The following is a 19,307-nucleotide window of genomic DNA, read 5'->3' as shown; positions in this document are numbered from 1 at the left end:
AGCTGCATCTCCGAGGGGGAGTGCGTAGAGGTACTCCCTTTAAGAGGTTCCTGTCGTCCAGCCACCAGGCTAGGTCCTGCCTCACCTCCAGTGTCAGGGACACTGGGAAGTTTGGAGGATCTGTTGCCTGTGACCAACTCTCCTTTAGTCTCCACTGAAGAGACCGCAGGTGAAGACGCCCGTGAGGGACTAACTTCTCGAGTAACGACAGGTGTCCGATCACGACTTGCCACTGCTGAGCTGCCTGTTCCTGCCGAGACAGGAACTGGTTGGCTGCCTCCCTAAATCTGCGGGGAAGACTCGCCCTGCTACCGTGTCGATCAGCATACCCAGGTACTTCATCCTCTGCTTGGGTTCGAGATCGGACTTCTCGAAGTTCACCACGATCCCTAGATCGCGACAAAACTCGAGTAGTCGATCCCTGTCCTGCAGCAACTGCGAGTGGGAGCTCGCCAGGACTAACCAATCGTCGAGATACCTCATCAGACGTATCCCGTGTGAGTGGGCCCAAGCAGACACCAGAGTGAACACTCGCGTGAACACCTGTGGGGCGGTTGAGAGACCGAAGCAAAGTGCACTGAATTGGTACACCGTCCCGTCGAGGATGAAGCGGAGGTACTTCCTGGAGGATTGATGGATGGGTATCTGGAAATACGCATCCTTCAGATCCACTGAAAGCATGAAATCGTTCTCCCTGATGGAGTCGAGCACGGAACGTGCCATCTCCATCGTGAACCGAGTCTGGCGAACGAATCGGTTCAGGGGAGAGAGATCTATCACCGGGCGCCAGCCCCCCGTAGACTTTTCCACCAGGAAAAGACAACTGTAGAAGCCCGGTGACTGATCCGTGACGATTTCTACAGCTCGTTTGCTCAGCATGGACTGGATCTCCTGTCTTAGTGCTACGTCCTTCGAAGAACCTGGAACGTACGTTTGCTGTTGGACCGGGTTGGAGGTGAGGGGTGGCCGAGATTCGAAGGGTAATAGATATCCCTCCCGAAGGACATCTACTATCCAGGTCTCGGCACCGTAGCGCTGCCAAGTTGCCCAATGGCAGGTCAGGCACCCCCCGACTTCCGGCAGCAGGTGAGGGGGAACGCCGTCCCTAGCGTTTCCCCCCTTTCTTTGACTTCTTCCCTGACCCTCCTCACGAATAGGAAGGCTGGGAGGAGGGCTGGTTACGGCCCCCCTTGGCAGAAGTCGAAGAAGACAGAGTCTTTCCACGGGGCTTTGACGAGGCTATTGTCTTAGCTGCCGAGGAAGCGCTAGCCGAGCTCTTTGGCTCGGCCGCAGTTCGAGGCTGCCCAGCCTTCGAAACTGCCTGGTGTACCAGACGGTCACTGTCATCAGTGCGCCGTCTGTCCACCGCAGCGTCCACCATCTCTCCTGGGAAGAGAGAGGAGGAACTCCGTACAGGTCCATTCCAAAGTCCTAATGCTGCCTCACGCCCAGCTGCCCTGGATACTCGTGTAAGGACAGCGTCCCTACGTCGAAGTACCAGGTTGGCCCACAGGTTTGCTGTCTGGTGGGCGAGGAAGGAGATGGCTCTTCCTCCAGACTGGCAAAGCCTCCTGAAGGCCGAGCCTTCTTCGGGAGAAATTCCCCCGGAGTTGGCTGCGACCTTAGACACTGTGAGGGACCACAGGTCTATCCAGGAGACGGCCTGGAAAGCTGCCATGGCAGTGGATTCCAGACCAAGTGCCTCTTGCTGCGAGAACCATAGGTTCTCAGACAGGAGCTGCTGCAGAGACACACCCGGTGTTAGCCTGGCTAACTCCGGGTTTACCTGTTTGGGCGGCATCGGATCCTCTGACGGCACGTAGAATCGCCGCTGTCGCAGTAGAGGAGGAGGAAGTAGCTTGCTCGACCTGCTTGACCTGAGAGAGCCTTCCTGCCCGGAGACAAGAGACTCAACCTGGTTCAAGACAGAGTTGGCCAGCTCTGATCACGGCAACCCCACCGTCGGTTTGGGTTCCCTCTTCGGGCCCCAAAACGACTCGAGCCGGGACGTGGGCTCAGAAGGTGGGAGCGGCGACCCTTCCCCGAGGTCGTTGTGCTGACGAATCAGCGCAATAACCTAGGCAAAGTTCCTCTGGATCTCGGGAGTCACTGCATCCTGAGGAGTAGGACCGTCCAGTCCCTCGAACAGGAGCACCTCCCGAGACCCTCCCCCCTCGAGGGGGGGAACGGCGACAGACCCCTCTCGGTCTCCTCCAGCCACTTGCGCGTACGTCCTGGTCGGTCCAAGAACCGTGCCTAGCATGTACGGCGTCGTGGTGGGATCATGAGGGGCGCACCCCTCACAATCACTCCTCAATACCTCGCTCCTCCCAGTGTAACCCGAGGAGGTTGAAGGCACGGGAGAGGCAGACCTGACACTCCCCCCTCGCTCGCTGGCAGGACCAGCGGGCTTGGAGGGCTGCAGGCGATCGCCAACCCACGGTGGCGATCGAGCTGCAGGCCTGGTCGAGCCGTCTCCTTGCGGAGAACGGCTGGACTGAGCACAGCGGCCCCAGTCTCGTGTGTCAAATGAGCTGCTGCTGGTTGCCGTACCCACTCGCTCTCTGTGAGAGCGACGGCCAGGCAACCTGCAGAGCTCACTGTCACGGTGAAACCGGTGCTTGTCCTCACGGCGTGTCACACCGCTGGTGCCAGCCGTGGCTGGCACCGCCGATCGGGGGGACCTTGTCCCAGCCTCGGCGCGTGGACGGTCAGCGACCGTCACGGCACCCCCGGGTAGCCAGCTGGTCGCCGCGAGAGCTGGCCTGGTGAGAGTCGCCTGAGTGGCTGTCACCAGTCTTCCGCTCCGTGCCGTGAACCTGACGTCGAGTGAGCTCTGGTGTCTGGTTCTTGGCTGCACGGTCGCTGGTAGGCGACCGTCCACTCGGTACCTCTCGCGAACGAGAGGCCGAGACAGAACCTGATGCAGTGGCAGAGCCTCTGGCACCAGGCGAGGAAGTACCGGTGTTAGCCGGTACTCCTCTGGTCCCAGTAGTCTTCTTCCTTACGGAAGAAGAGACGGGCCCTGCTCCCGAAGGAGTAGGAGGACCAACAGAAGCAACCCCCTTCTCACCAGAGCGAGACGGACCCTGAGAAACTCCCGAAGGAGACTTCTTAGGAGGGGAAGAGGCAACCTTCTTCTTCTTTGGCTTGGAAGCCTTAGAAGTCGAAGGGGGTGAGGGGGCAGACGACGACGACGAAGAAGACGATGAAGACACCTTCCTCTTCTTCTTCGTCAGCTTCCTCAGGACCGACGTTAAGTCTACCATCCAGGGCGGAGCCGGGGCTGCTGTTGCCGAAGCAACAGGGCCCGAACGCACCTGTCCGGAAAGACCAACGTCGGGTACAGCGACGCCACGAGCAGGAACAACCTCGGCAGGAGCAGGCAACACAGGAACGGCAGGAACAGTCACGGCAGGAACGGTCAGCAACGGAGCAGTCACAGCAGGCACAGTCATCGGCATCTGGGTGGGTACGGCAGGCACGGCAGGTGGCACGTCCAACACAGGAGGACGGACCAGCAACAGCGACATCCTTGGCACCAGCGGCAGGTCCAGGGGCGAGCTCTTCGGGCACTGGAAGTCAGGTCTCGGCAACACGGCAAACCCTGGTGGTGGCAGCACACTCCCCCGTGTCACGGCGATCGGACCCTGTACAGAGGTGGCCAGCGAGACCGATACAGCATGAGGCGAATAGACCAAGTGAGGGGGAGCAGCATAGCCTGGAGTGGTCAACGTGGTGGTTGTGGTGGTCACCGTGGCATGAGTGACCGCAGCAGCGCCAGCAAGATGGTACAACAGCCCCTGGACACTTGGCACGCTCTGCAAGCCCAGTGAAGCCCACACCTGGCCGAGGTCGTCCCTCGCAGCAGACGCACCTGGGGAAGCAAAGGTCGGGTTAGTACGGGGGGTCTCTACCCGCTCGCGGGGAGTGGACGAACGGATAGAGAACTCCTGAATACAACTCAACGTCGGGGTACCGAGCGCCCTCCTCCACACTCGACAGATCGGGTGAGGGAAAGGACCTGGAAACCATCCCTCCCCCCCCCCCCCCCTCCCCCCCCCCCCCCCTCCCGAGGGGGAAGGTGCTATACGTGGGAGCTGAGCAGGGGGCAGGAAAAACGACGAAGTGTCCGTTACCAAAGGAGTCGCGGAAGAGCTCTCCGACGACTCCTTTGCAGGCCTTCGCTTCTTCCTGACCTCGTACAAGCCCCACTGCACCTCCGACCAATTAATACACACATCACAGGGCTCGGTGTGAGAGCATTCGCGCCCCCGCCACCGAGCCCACAATACATGGGGGTCAATTTCTGGAAAACTGCGGAATTTGCCGCACTTACGCCCCTCGGTTCCTGGGCACAATCGCCGGATAATTGGAGGGCGTGGAGAATCCATAATTGAGCCAAATCACAATACTGATGAAAGCAATAAATGAAATGAATGTACTTACAGTCAGTTTTACCACACAAACACAACAAGAAAGCACAACCATACAGAAAAGCGAACGACGATAAAGCGGGCAGAGAGCGCAGAACACACATCCACTCGCTGTGAGGCCGAAAGCAAAATTGATTGTTCACCTCCCAGTCACGCGGCGCGTGCCTGTCGGACAAGCAGTTAACTACCGAACCCCTTGTTCGAAAGCTTACGACCTATCCAGCTGCCGCTAGTAACCTTCCTATTGTAAAAGGACCGAAGGTTTGTATGCCGTGTCGGAACAATTTAACTTTGGAGAAAATACTTACTTAGAAAGGAGAGTAGAGGTCTTGAGCTCCTGTTATCACCACCAACTCATGACTGATGACCATCTCTGGTGGTGTCAGGACGTGTTAAAGTACTTTTTCGGAGGGAAGCCAAAACCTCGGTAGTCGGTGAGGTGGTCAGTCCACTCGGTTGTTTACCCTAACCACAATTCACCCACTGTTGAGTGAACAAATAAATCGTAAACATTAACCTACTTATTCAATATGGTTAGGTTAGGATATGTTTAGTCCTTTCTGGACCTGCTGCCTAACCAAAACAATTCAGATCAATCATTAGGCTACAGTTTGTATGAGGGGGTACAGGGATATCTAGTAATTACCTAGGATTTTGTAACAGAGGTGGTGCGATGAATTCGTCAAAATCACATTAAATGCTACCAGAAAAAAATATGGAACAAATTTAAAAGGCCTTCTTGGCCCCCATATTTTTTTTTGTAGCATCATATTCAAAACAATGGTATTTCTACAGCAGTCCACACGGACTGCAAGGAACGTAACCGCGGATACGACATCCACAAGGGATTGGGGCGTCCAATATATTTCGCCGTGTTTAGTACTGGCCCCTGGGGGTTTAATTACAGTTATCCGAATAAATATTACTTAAAATTCTTGTTCAGTAGGTAAAATTGCATAGAAAAACCGCAACTGCCATAGTCTAGGCCGTCGCGGATAAGTACCCTACATCTACCAAAACAATCACTAAACTCGTGGGTATTTCACAAAATACCTTAATAGGCCTAGGCCTACTACTAAAGGCTTCGAAAAATAATAAAGGTGTACAAAGATCTGTTGCCAACATCATCACTCTCGTTGTTATTTTACAATAATACCACAACTCAATATTGAAAGCTTGAGCTGGCATAATGTTAGCTAGCTAGTTTTGAAGCTGGTACTACTTTCAAATGAATTTGGTCAACCATAGCCAAACCATGTTTATTACCAAAATTACCCTCCGCTTGTTCTGGAATGAATGCAATGATCTAATCCACCCCAAAGTAGCAAATAAATATCTCAATAATAATTACAAACATCAACTTACGCCGTACATCACAGATAACCGATCGCCGTATCAACTAATGGCTCCAGCCTCCAGGCAATTCAGACTACAATCTAAGATGGTGATGGCAATTCGAGCAAGATGGACTAAAAAATGGTGAGTTGCCGCATACGCTTTTTGAGTTCATACCACCACTCGCTCATTGTAATTATCACTATCACGTTGTTTTCATCATTGTTGTTTTCATCATTCAGTTACCAGTAAAATAAAAATATACAACATTGGAAATGGAAACCAAAATTAAAGTAATTTAAGAAATAGAATGCTTTACTAATAGTATTTACAATCTTTAAGTTAACCATACACTAAACAACAAAATCTTTTTCTCGTATGATGCTTGTCATTTTCTTTTACTTTAATATAAAAAAAATACAGCCGGCATAGTCATATGCTTTAAAAACTTACAATAAATTTTCCTTCTCTCTCTCTCTCTCTCACACACACACACACACACACACACACACATACACATACACACACACACATTCACAGCAAAACATATAGCAAAAGATCTGATATGGATACTACATCTGACTTGGTTTATAGCATGAATAAGGAAAGGGACTGAAAAGTTTGTTTTGAAACAGTTCTATAAGTTTGAAGTTGAGGAAAAAAACTCCATGTTGACCAAGAGCAAGCTTTTAACAGACTGAACAGAGAGGGAAGGGAATGCGGACTGCGGAGTCAGTCTAGAATGTTGGGATATATGGTAGACAGTATATGCAGTTGAGAGGACCGAAGACCTTTCAAAATGGAAGTGAAGTGCATCTTACAATTTGCGGACAGGAGAGTGACTTTTTTTAGGCACAAAAAAAAAGTGGGGGTGTCTGAAACAAGGGCGTGTTATGTATTTATACAGCTTTTAAATATCTTTACAGACGGAGTGATCAGAGAAGTCAGGGAAATTAATGAAGGTGCAAAAATGGCGGATAAAAAAGTGACTAATGAATGCAGTCTGAAATGAATGATGTTTGCTGATGACAGTGTCGATTGAGGATAGTGAAGAGAAACTAGGAGACTATTGAAAAGGTTTGGAAGTGTTGGCAATAACTGTTAATATGCTTAAGGTTACGAGGGCAAATAAAGACCAGGAAGATGAAACAATGAATGTTTGTATGGATGGTGGAAGAATGGAAGAAGTATTTATACTGGTATTTAGGGATAAATATAGTGAATGATGGTAGGACGAGTAAAGAGGTGAACCACAGAATTGGTAAGCAAGGAAAGCAGTATCAGAATGAGCGCAAAAGTTTAGACAGAGCTTGGAGGTGTCTAGGGATGTATAAAGGGTTGGTTGAACTAACCCTCCTTTACGGAAGTGAAGTTTAGACGTTGGAGGCAAATGTAGGAATGAAGAAGTTGAAGCTGTAGAGATGAACAGTCCATGGGATAGCCTATATGTGGTACAATGAGACCTGACAAGTAAAAAACAAGAAATGATGAGATACTCAGAAGGGGTAGAAAGGTTTAGTTAGTGTTGGTGAAAGGAAAGACCAGTGTGTTTCGAAATGTCCGAGTCACGTGGGAGGAACGGAGGAAGGTAAGTTGATGCGACAAGCGTACAATTCGGACGTACTTGAATGGAAGGGGAAAGAAAAAAACCTACAAAGGTTTGGATAAACAGCAAGAAAGATATAATGGGAGTAGGGACCCTTAATATCCTCTTCATATACACACATACAAGTATGTATTTATGTAAAAATGTACGGACGTTTATGATTATGTTAATGCTACATTTCTGTACGTCGACATTAGAAAATTATTAGTTTGTTTAAAACAAGAACGCATCCGTAAGCAAACAAAATGTTAAAAGTTTACCGAAGAAAAGGAACTGTCACAAACTAAAGTTCTGTGACCTTCCTTAGTAACGTACATTTTTTAATATCATTTTATAAATGAGAAATTCATCAGATTGCATTCACTCCTAGGTAAATGCGAAGCAAAAGGCATCCTACCATTTCAGATGTAGGCAATTCCAAGTTAGTCATCTCCTTTCCCACAAATATGCGTAGGTTATTGACGCTGCTCTTTTCCCTGTTCTCTCTTGGTGTTCTCTCTTGGCGAAATGAACCCGGTGGGACTTTCATCAGCTCTCCGCCTAGGAACACGTCTCATTTTCTTCCGATTTCTTCTTCTTTTCATTCGCATATCTCAGACTTTGATTAACATTTCCATCTCCAAACTTGATTACTGTCGTCAATTCACTTCCAGTTTCTGTGTCCGATACGTTTCTAAACTTCTCAATTTTTTTTTTTTACTTAAGGGATTTTACTATAATTTCCCATGAATGTTGATGATGTGTGTTTGCGCACGCGCACCTTATGCCACGCAACATGTCTCCTGTCTCTCCTCCAGAGTTACCCCCTCCTCCAAGTTGAGGTAGCGCGAGACGTCTCCTAACTTTTATTTCGCCTCTTTGTGCTCCTCACGCAATATTTTCTTTAAGATTCGATTGTCGTATATTCTCTAAAGATCAGCAATTCCCTATAGCTCTTTCCTAGTTATATGGATGTGAATGAAAGTAAGACCCCGCCCCCCTTTTTCAGGCCCTCCACATTTCCCCATCCGCTGTGAAGCCAGTGTTTGTTTCTCAAAGAATTTTCTTGTATAATAGTGGAAATGAAATCCACAGAGGAAGAAGGAAGGCGCACTAGAACTGTAAACACTGACCTCTGATTTTAACATGGGTATTCTGTTCATCAAATTCCCTTTGACAAGAAGCCGCAAACGCTGCTTTACCAATTTGGGTGAATGCTTCCTCTTCTTTGTTGAATGGTAAAGCGTTTCCAATCTGCTATTGAAGCAGCTTTCTTATCTTCTTCACGGTCATTCCTTTTGGAATTGCTTTTTTTTCTGTTAAATGTATTGCTTACGATCACCTTTTTCAACTGCATGTGTTCTCTCTCTCTCTCTCTCTCTCTCTCTCTCTCTCTCTCTCTCTCTCTCTCTCTCTCTCTCTCTCTGTTTAGATAAAAGACCCCAGGTGCTCGTTTCACAAGCCACCACGACAACAATCTTCCTAACAACTGATTTTTTCCTTAACGGTGCAACCTAACAATTTTGCTCTCAAGAGTCAAACTCCTAACAGACTTCACTTCACTTCACCCGCTCTACGCAAAGAAAAAGTGAGCATCAACTGTCTGGTAGAACAAAGAGCATCTTTTCTTTTCCTCGTCGTGTCTGTGATGTTGGTTGCATAAGAGGATCCCCTCATGACCTCAAATACTTACATACCTACTTGAGGAGCTACGTCCTCTCCAGTTGTGGTTTTGGCATCTCGAATTCTTTCCTTGCTTTCATCTTTTCATATTTTGGCCTTTTTTTTTTCCAGAAGGTATCTGGTCACTTAATGATTCTAGCTCCATTTAGCATTTTAGAATACACATTTTGGCCAAATTCAGTAAATTGTGATCCTTTATTTTATTAGCAATGACCATACCTTAAATTAGAAATAAATCTGTTCGACGATTTGTTTTCAGGAAACCATTATCACTAACAAAAGCACGTGAGAAAATTGTGGATATAAACACGATGAGTAAAAAGGCCTGAAAGTAAGATGAGATTAAACCTTTCCTATAAATAAACATACTTTAGACTTCAAAAGCTCATTACTCATAGGCAGTATTTCATATTGTCTTCCGGAACCTACTACCATTATCAGCGGGGTTCTTGCCTTTACTGCGTATAATGGTAAATCACTACATAAATCAGTTGTCATTTGACAACACAACATTACGGTACTCTTGTAGTCATTTACATTACTCATTCAGGTTTTTTTCTTTTCCTAGTTCTAAAGTATTTCTTTTTTTGCAGGTTTGAACAACGAATAGAAAGTTACCAATATCTATGAATAATCTTTCCGTTCAGAAGTCTCAGAACTTGGTTCTCTCGAGAGAAAATAGTGGGTATTTACCTACTGCATACAAATGCTATGGCGCTTGAACGTTGAGATCACGGAAGACGAAAGCAGATGCAATTTTAGTTTGGGTCGTCCCCCCCCCCAACCCGCCTTCTCCTAACAAAATGAAGGGAAAAAATACAAGGGAAAAAGAGTGAATAGTGTGACAGACTCGTCTCTGGACTGAGGAAATATCAAAGAATGAAATGAAAGGAGAGTTACGGCAAGGAGACAATTCCACAACCTCAGGGAACAAAATCCGTAACAGTGTGAACAAGGAAATAATTACAAATGATCATTAATAATTAAAATAAGGGTCGTATAACTTCTTCTCGAAACCCAAGACCAGTTGGGCTATCGAGATCATTGTCTAAAACGTTAAAACTGTCACTTTATCATAATTGGTTTTCGAGTCAGAAGAGAGGTTTGAGTAAACTGTGGCAGTTTCGTGTACTGATGTGCAGCTGGACACGGTGACATATGGCCGCCTGGGAAGAAGTCTTTCAGTCCGAGAGAAATGCGACTATACTGACACCTCGAGAAGGCGAGGTCACCTCAAACATACCCACAGCTACATAAAAAAGGAGACAGATTTTACCCACGATATACGTAAAATATACGACAATATACCAAAGAAGGATATATATGATTTCAATCCCTGAATAGAAAAAGAAAAAATTATGACACTGCACAGGAGAAAATAGGTAGAAGTCGTGCCAAAGAAGTGGAAAAAATGAATTTAACTGTTAGAAATTGAAGTTCTTGATATCAAAGCAACAATCGACATAATAAGAAGAGGCATCAGGAGTGAATACCAGACAATGGCTGAGAGGGGGCGCTAATGAATAAGCGAAGGGGGTTGGGGGGGGAGAAGTAGATGAAAGAACAGACCAACAGTACATCCAGGATATAGGACACGGATTTGGTTTCATGCTATTTACACTATCAAGAATAAAACATTCAATAACAAAACCGAGTTAAGTTTGCATAAGGGAGAAATAATACCGTTAAATTAGAATTTGACTACTATGTAGTCCAGACACTCTTTTGTCAGACAGCTGAATGGCTTGCATTGTCTGATCCCTATGAACAAGGAAACCAAAAATCAGCAGACTACAAATAACCCAGATCATTTCAAAATAACGATATTTGTCGGAAGACGCTGAAGGCAAATGCATTTAGACTACAGAACTCAAAATACACTACACAAACGAACAGAGGAGAAACACTACATAAAGTTAATGGTTAAGCGGATATTGTTCCAGATTGTAAGACAATTGAATAGTATTGTTTCAAATGAATAAGGTAACCGAACTTTCCCCGAATCGCCAAAGATACAGAAACAATACACAAATGGTCAGTCATTCACATATTGTATGCAAGACCAAAGGAATCTTAGTATTGTATAAAAAGTTAAAGGAAAGTTAGCTTTTGAAGAGTGTAGTCTTTCCATCCAAGTCAATTAGGTTTTATGAGAATACTGCGTTGTATTCCCTAATAAGATGGATGTGGTTTTGGAGAAAAAACAATTCAGACAATTACTTCCGTTAACAACTGAACCGTCCATGAACCCCGCACTCTCTACTACATTAATTATACCTATCTGTGTGTGTGTATATATATATATATATATATATATATATATATATATATATATATATATACATGCTATTTACACTTACACACAACCGGTTCTATAACAGATCAGATATTGCTCAGTGATGACGAAGCGAATCCAGGTTAAAAAAAAAAAGTCTCAGAAATAAAGTCATAGGAAATAATGTCACAGGATAAAAAGCCACAGGAAGAAAATTCACAACCCCAAAGGTATATTTTAACCTGGTATGTACCTATGTATCCACCTTTGCAAATGCGTGTTTAGTACGAGCCCGTTTAGGGATTACCGTAAAAACATAAAGAAAAGACTGTAAATATCATGAAAGATAGACTCCCGAGAAATATTGTGAATTTTTCCTTGTGAGTTTATTACCGGTTACCATAGATTAATGTGACTTTTTTCCTGTGAATTTTTTTTCTAGCCAAAATTGTGGCTTTTTTTTTCTGACTTTTTTTTCCTAGTCAAAATTGTGTTTTTTTTTTCCTGTGACTTTTTTTTCCTAGTCAAAATTGTGGCTTTTTTTTTCTGACTTTTTTTCCTAGTCAAAATTGATATTTTTTCCTGTGACTTTATTACTGGTCACTGTTGAAGCATATGACAGTCTAGCATGAATAATATAATAATAATAATTCTTTATTTCCAATATTTACATTGGGTATTCATAAAACATAAAGCTACAATTAGTAAAATCATCTTACAAATAGTTAAAATATTTGTTATTTTAGACATACAAAAGTTGTTTTAGGAATCAACACATCGGCTAAAACTTTGTAATTAAAAAAAAATCATCAGTAATAAAAGAATATCATAAAATTAGAAAGCATTTACTTAAAATATAGTGAGTAAAAATTACTCTTCCCGAAAGCTGAACCGAAGGCAAACACTTCACTGAAAGATAATGCATTTAGATTTCATTAAAGGTTAAAAGGTACGTTAAAAAGGATCCTCATTTCCAACGACAGAGTCAGGGTCATTTCAATGTCGCATTGCAAGTAAAATGCTTTTTGACACTGCAAAAGACTTTCAAGGGCACTTAGTGCTCATGCAGGTTTTAATGCGTTTTGATCTTGAACGGGAGATCAGAAGTAGTCAAACTTTACGAGGAGAAATGAAAGAAGTTTGGCAGTGGATGACTTTTAAAAGAGTCCCGATATTATGCTGAAGAGAATTTTTGTCATCAAGGACGGCAGCGCTCAGAAACTACAAAAGATCGAAAAATGAAGACACGAAGTCGGAATCCTTGGTTTATCCAATTACACGGTCAACCTTGCATTTATGAATAGTATAAAAATGAGAGTAGATAATCAACATGAGAAAGAGAGAGAGAGAGAGAGAGAATCTTATAAGTATTGTCAGCATGGTTTCACGGCGTTGGGGGTCAGGATTATCTAGTCTAGGCCCACCCGTTTTCATACTGAACATTTTGACAGAGTACTGACCACTCTCGTTTGATCTTCTCTCTCTCTCTCCTCTCTTCTCTTCTGTCTCACGCCTCTCGTCGTCTCTCTCTCTTTCTTCCTCTTCTCTCTCTCTCTCCACTCCTCCCATCTCATCCGTCCTCATCGTCTCTCTCTCCTCTCTACCACAGTATAGGAACAATTCACAGCAGCTGATTGACACTTAGTGTTTAAGTCCACAGAAGTATATACTATACTTTCAGGTACTTGCCCATATACCCCGCCACACACACTCTCTCTCTCTCTCTCTCTCTCTCTCTGTGGTCTCCTCTCTAGATTTCGCTGACCTATACCCTGTGCTGGCATGGAACCGGTTATATCTACAATAAAGAGAAGAGGAAGAAGAAGAAGAAGAAGAAGAAGGAGAGAGAGAGAGAGAGATAAAATGGTCTTTTTAGGCCTTCTGCGGTCAACTTGAGAGAGATTCCTGATTCTAGCGCGCCCAGTTTTTAATAAAATGGCAAAGGCAAGCCCATATTAGCAAGCCCTTCACTCTCCATGATGACGGCATCAGAAAAGCTTGTTTAACAAACTCACGTCGCCTGATGCTTCCCGTCAGGCAACTTCTACCCCAACAAAATTTGGTAAATGTGCCAGATGCGTGATGGCTGCCTTTTCACGTTCTTCAGGCAGAGAGAGAGAGAGAGAGAGAGAGAGAGAGAGAGAGAGAGAGAGAGAATTGATTAGTACTATGTTTCGAGTTATGGACATAGGTCTTTAGTGAATATCTGCTGAAATGTATTTATATGTAACTATTGGCAGTGCATTTGCAAAACGATACATAAATTCTTAATACTTTGTGAACAGTAGATGAGAACAGTTAGAAAATTGCCTAAAAAAATTACTGTAAGTAAGAAAACGTTGATTCTTTCGACCTCGGGACAATTCATTCCAAAGAGTGACTTGATTTATTGAATACTTGTATGTATATATAAAGTGCATAAAGACCACATCCAATGAGAAAAAAAACTATCAATTTTGGCCATTCAGAATTTCCCAGATGTTGGCATGGCCGACTGACACTGAAAACAAGGACTTACTTTTGGTAAAAAGGAGATTAAATTCTTTGCATGTTCGTTCGTTATCAAGGAGATTCCATTAATTTCCGTCCACATGACAGATAGTGGGCAAGGATAATTTTTCAGCCATATGATTAACTGAAGATATATATAACATTAAAGAACATTTTCGAAAAACCACGAAATTTCGAGGTTTATCCTAAGAATACACATTTTACTACTTGCATCTCGTTTGAATTTCGATCTCAATCTACGAAGAAATTGACGATGATTATTTCTGTTTCCTGCCGAATAAAGACCATACTTATTTTAATGAATTGACACGGATACAAAAAGAACCTGGAATGGATAACATTACCTATCTATACTCTGTTTTTTTCCATCTGTCCATCCGCCTGTGGTGTTTGCGCATGGTAACACTGCGCCCCGGTCTTTAAATAATATCCTATTTCGAATATTAACGGTGTAATTCGCATACAGTTAATTATTAAAAGACTTTTCAGTTTCAAATGTACACCCAGATATCCTTTTATTTACCTAAAACTTACACATAGCGTAACAATTTAAAGCCCGGGACGCAGTGTTACCATGCGCGACCACCACAGGCGGATGGACAGATGGAAAAAAACAGAGTATAGGTGTGTGGACACATTGTTCCTGGGACCTATGGGAGTCCTTTCGTGTAATATTAAGCCAGCTGCCAATCTGAATGACGTCACGCAAGTGAAGCTGCAAGGTAGAGAAAGACCGTACCTGAAGAACATTGCAAGAGAAAAAATAAGACAGATCCATTTGTTATGTTTTCTCTGCAATCTTAACTTCGGAGAAGATAGTCCATGAAAAGGCTCCAAAATTCTTTAAACTTCATTCTGCTTCCGATCTTTTAATGCTTCAAAATGAGTGCACGACACTGAATGAGGTGCTAATACATAATCAGATAAAAGAAAATATTTGTCAGAATGATGTGTTATGTAAAGTTGCTGGATTGTTATAGATGATAATCAGTGGGAATCCTATCGCAACTGACATCACGTACTGCCTCGTGGCTATTGTCTAAGGAAACCTAAATGAGCGGGAGCGAGCATGTGCCAATCACTCACAGACATCTTTAAAACTCGTTTCAAAAGGATTATCTGAAGAAAAAGCATAGAATGGAATAAAGCTTTGGTTATTATGTTTATTTAGCATTAACAGGACGAAAACTTGCCTCTCTGCCGTGGGCAATCTTAGCCCTATATTTCCCGACAAACTTAAAGGATTATTATTGTTTTAGGTGGATGAATTACTAAAGACCATCCTGACGAAGCAGTATAACTATTTAGGATTTTACTTAAGAAAATGCTTATGTACAGCCTTTGCAGTTCTACCTGGATTGATTGTCAGAGAATTCGCAATAACATATGGACAGAGTAATAGTATTTTACGTTATGCCAAAAGAAAGAAAAAATAGAATGAAAAACAATGGAAACCAAAATTGAAAAGACTGGGTACAGGGTTTCTTATTTCAGATGCGCCTGTCGCTTCCATGTCTGAGACCTGTTTTCCTTTCATTTTTTATTTTTCCTCGAAGCCACAGTCAATGAGAACTTCTTGTCTTCTTTCCCACCGCTATCCCTACATTAAGGGGTCGGTTACCTGATGCGCCTTCTCCAGTGCCGTCTGTCAAAGGCACCATCCTCCACCAACATCAGAGCAGGCAGTGTTTATTGTTTGGCTAAGAGGTTTTCACGACCGCATGCCCTTGCTGTTATCAACCACAGTTATTGGCGTTGGGCCTCGCCTCAAACTCAAAAGTCCACCTGCAAGGCAGCAGTTCCCACAGTTGTTGGTAGTGGGCCTAGCATTTTACTAGAAAGTAAGACTGCAAGGCAGCTGCTGTCCTTTTAGTAGCGTCTTACGACACGCAGGACCTACGGTGGTAGTATTCTTACACCCCTACCACAGGGTCACCCACAGTCAATGAGAACATCAAGTACCAAATAAAATGTATCTTGTTAGCTCAAGTGCTGTCGTCTGTAACGGAAGACACAATCATTACGCAACAGGGTAATAATCGTGGGTTGTGACCTTATCTCTGATACCGTCTCGAGGTCAAAGATTATAATTAAAATTATTGGAAGAGTGTAGATATCTTGGTTATGACTATATCTTGGTTATAGCTAACATCGATGACTATCTTATCTTTACAAAACATAGAATTCTTATCTGTTTTCTTGCAGTGCTTTTGTTCAAAACAACTAGACACTTAATTAATGGTTTAAATGGTTTTGCTGTAGAATTGGTCAATCATTATGTTAATAAAAAAGGATTTCGTTTGGTGAGAAAGGGGGCGGGGGTGGGTGGGACTGGATGTAAGTGACAAATATAAAACGGGGAATGTAAAAACGTTTACATTTATCTATTTGTAATTGAGGATCTGCCACACCCATTTTCGAATGCACCGTAAAGTATTTTAGCAATCAATAAATTAGGAAGCAGCAACTGACTGTTCTTGTTGCCTAGACTACAAGAATATGAAGCAAGACGAATTTCTTATCGACTAAAAAAAGTCCCCTTCAGTTAACATATATGAAAAGATATTAATTCCGAGGTAGAGCGAATTAGGTATTAAAGGACATTTGTAGCTCGATGTATGTATATGAATCACGGTAATGTGGTATGACTCATATACTATAAGAAAATGTAAACGGAATGATAAATATGAAAACAAAAACAGAATTAAGAGAAAATGTGTCTGGATTCGTGCACGAGAACTCGAGAGATGGACGAAAATAAGCAGAAACAAACCAAAGAAGCAAGTTAGGCGAATGATATAACCATAGGGATGATTGGGTGATAATGAGTGAACCATTTCCTTCGAGTCATCATTCTGTCGAACTGCACACATTCTTAGGACTTGTAAGTTCTCCTCCTCCTCCTCCTCCTCCTCCCCCTCATCATCATCATCACTGATCAGGTTGTAACCAGCTCCTGGAAATATGGTCTTAAGTGTGGCACGCACAGCTACGACATTAAAAACAAACCGGGATAACGACAGGAACAATCAAACGACATCAATTAAAGGAAAGAGAAGACATGGAAGCGAGTAGACTTTGCTATGGGGGTTAGAAATGAAATGGCTTCAACATAATAAATATGATGACGACGAACAAGGCACTCATACGAAGAGAGAGAGAGAGAGAGAGAGTTTATGAACTTAGTGGGATAACAAAAGAAAGAGTCAAGCGCCAAATATGATAAAGAAAAATATAGTAACCAAATTTATGAAAGGGGGGGGGGGAGAGGCATGCAAAGACTTGTATTAGTCAATTATAAGTAAATGCTACTGACAGATGAAGAAAAATTAAGTTTCCATAAAATAATGTATAAAAACTTTCTATAGCTATGAATAGTGTTCATTCAGTTTGGTCAAGCCACTAACACCAACTTCAATAATGATATTTCTAGCAAGAACAGGAAGTTATGAAGAAAAATCTTAATAACAACAACAGCAAAAACAATATGAAGACGAAGAAGTAGGAAGTAGAAACTGGCTTGGATAAGAACACACCCACCCCCCACCCATTTTTTTTCTTTTTTTTTTTTCAATTCCTACTCTGTTGTGAGGGAAGGATCTGCAATCAAAATGTCAAAGAAGTTATCACACTCAGCCCTATTGCCATGAGATCATCTCCGACAGCGTAAAAAATTTCCTGCCAAGTCATCGGGCCAGTCTGGAGTGTTCCCAGGCACCGAGCGATTAGCCTGACTTAGCAGACCTAGAAATCAACATTAGTCTCGTCGGAGGACCATCTAAAGAATTCTGACCCAATAAGTGACGTTCAACGAGGTTCCGGAAGTTATTCTTCTCTCTCCTAATATCGGTTGGTCCTTCGAGCCACTAACTCTGAAGTCTTAGAGTTTTCTAGAGACCGCAGTCGAGTTGCCAAGGCAAACTGATCAAAGGCAACGCCGCCCAGAAGTTACAGACGCCTCAGGAGAGAGAGAGAGAGAGAGAGAGAGAGAGAGAGAGAGAGAGAGAGAGAGAGAGAGAGAGAGAGAGACAGCTCAGCTCCTGATGTCACTATTTGTCACGGCTGTCAGCAGCTGATGATGGGCGAGCATCAGCTTATCAAACTGGATGGCTTCATCGTCACCTGTGGTTGTGCTGACTACAAGGTTAATGTTCATTTGCTTTTGTTGGGAGACTCTTCGAATTAATTCCTCTTGAAGGCCACACACACACACACACACACACACAAGCGTGTGTGTGTATGGGATGTATGTATACATACATATATATTTATATATATGTATGTGTAAGGAAATGAAGGAAACAAATAAGACTGTAACAATGAAAGAAAAATAAGATTTTCCACTCCCAATCTTAGTTTACAGTGTGTGCCTAGCTATAAATAATAATTATTCTTCATATCTTTAGAATGAATATCCTAACGGCAATTTCAAGAGTTGACTCATATTTATTAGTAAGTCTAAAATAAAAATAAGAGTAAAAAATAGAAGAAAAAAAACATAGGGGAAAATAACTTACTGTCACTGTAAAGCTTACAGAAAAACCATAAAATTGGTCATCGTTTTGATCATCCTTATAGAGTGAATGGTCACAATATAACCAACCAAACGATTTCTAAGTTGTTAAAAGAAAACTCTTGATGCAGTTTAACAAGCAATAATGGAAAGTTTTCCAAAATGAAATACCTTTTTTAGCTGGAAACAAAAAAAAACTGACTCTGTTAGTAGGGATAATTAGCCACAAATTAACATCAATGACCTCTGGAAATATGTCCGGCAGGCGTGGAGCACATCGGTTAAATTTTTAGAATAGCGTAAAATAATAACACGGTCTAGTATTATCAATCCTACCTTTAGCACCTGTCTTTGGTAACTTATATAGTTAGTGTGTTAGGTAGGATATAAGTGGGTAAATGAATGTGAATTAAACTATTACTATAGAAAATTAAACTATTACTATAGAAAATAGAAATTTGTCGAACAATCCTCGGTACAAAGATGCGTTTGTAAAACTCCATGTCCCCAGCGATCGTATATATACCTATTTGACCTCAAAGTTTACTTATGACCTTGGCCTTCAGACTGTGAATCGGCTACAGTACTAAGCCATATTTGAAGGATTTAAACTAGTCTCATTTAAGAGCCATGACCAAAAACGTTAATTGTAATCAACAGACGGACCTCTTAGAGGGCCGAACAGATAGACGGTCAGATGAACAGACAGATCAATTGATAGACGCACCCGGCTGGTAAATAGTGAATGTAAAATTTAATTTTGCAATTTTGCGATAGAAAGTAAACGCTTTCGAACTTGATTACGATGATATATATATATATATATATATATATATATATATATATATATATATATAATATAATTACATCCTCTATTACTTCAAAATAATTATAGTTACAACTCAGTTCAACAGTATTTTTACTCTTGAAAAGCCAAAAGGCATGCTGGACACGGCCTTTTAAAATTCT

At 43.0% G+C, this 19,307-nt stretch overlaps 1 long non-coding RNA gene across 3 annotated transcripts in view; it reads right to left on the bottom strand.

Annotated features, from left to right (window-relative positions):
- The window catches only part of LOC135211186 (uncharacterized), a 321,835-nt gene that overhangs the window by 106,242 nt on the left and 196,286 nt on the right, over positions 1-19,307 (bottom strand). The window contains exon 1 of one of the 3 annotated variants that reach the window (XR_010313636.1): positions 5,809-6,088. The exons of 1 other annotated variant lie outside the window; for it this stretch is intronic. This is a non-coding gene — a long non-coding RNA (uncharacterized LOC135211186). Of the gene's footprint in view, positions 1-5,801; positions 6,089-19,307 lie in introns of those variants that run through there. One more of the 3 variants, XR_010313634.1, reaches the window with a different exon arrangement.

The sequence above is a fragment of the Macrobrachium nipponense genome, chromosome 4 (assembly GCF_015104395.2).
Source record: "Macrobrachium nipponense isolate FS-2020 chromosome 4, ASM1510439v2, whole genome shotgun sequence".
Lineage (NCBI taxonomy): Eukaryota > Metazoa > Arthropoda > Malacostraca > Decapoda > Palaemonidae > Macrobrachium > Macrobrachium nipponense.
The sequence above is the reverse complement of the archived record's forward strand: the minus strand, read 5'-3'. Positions and strand labels throughout refer to the sequence as shown.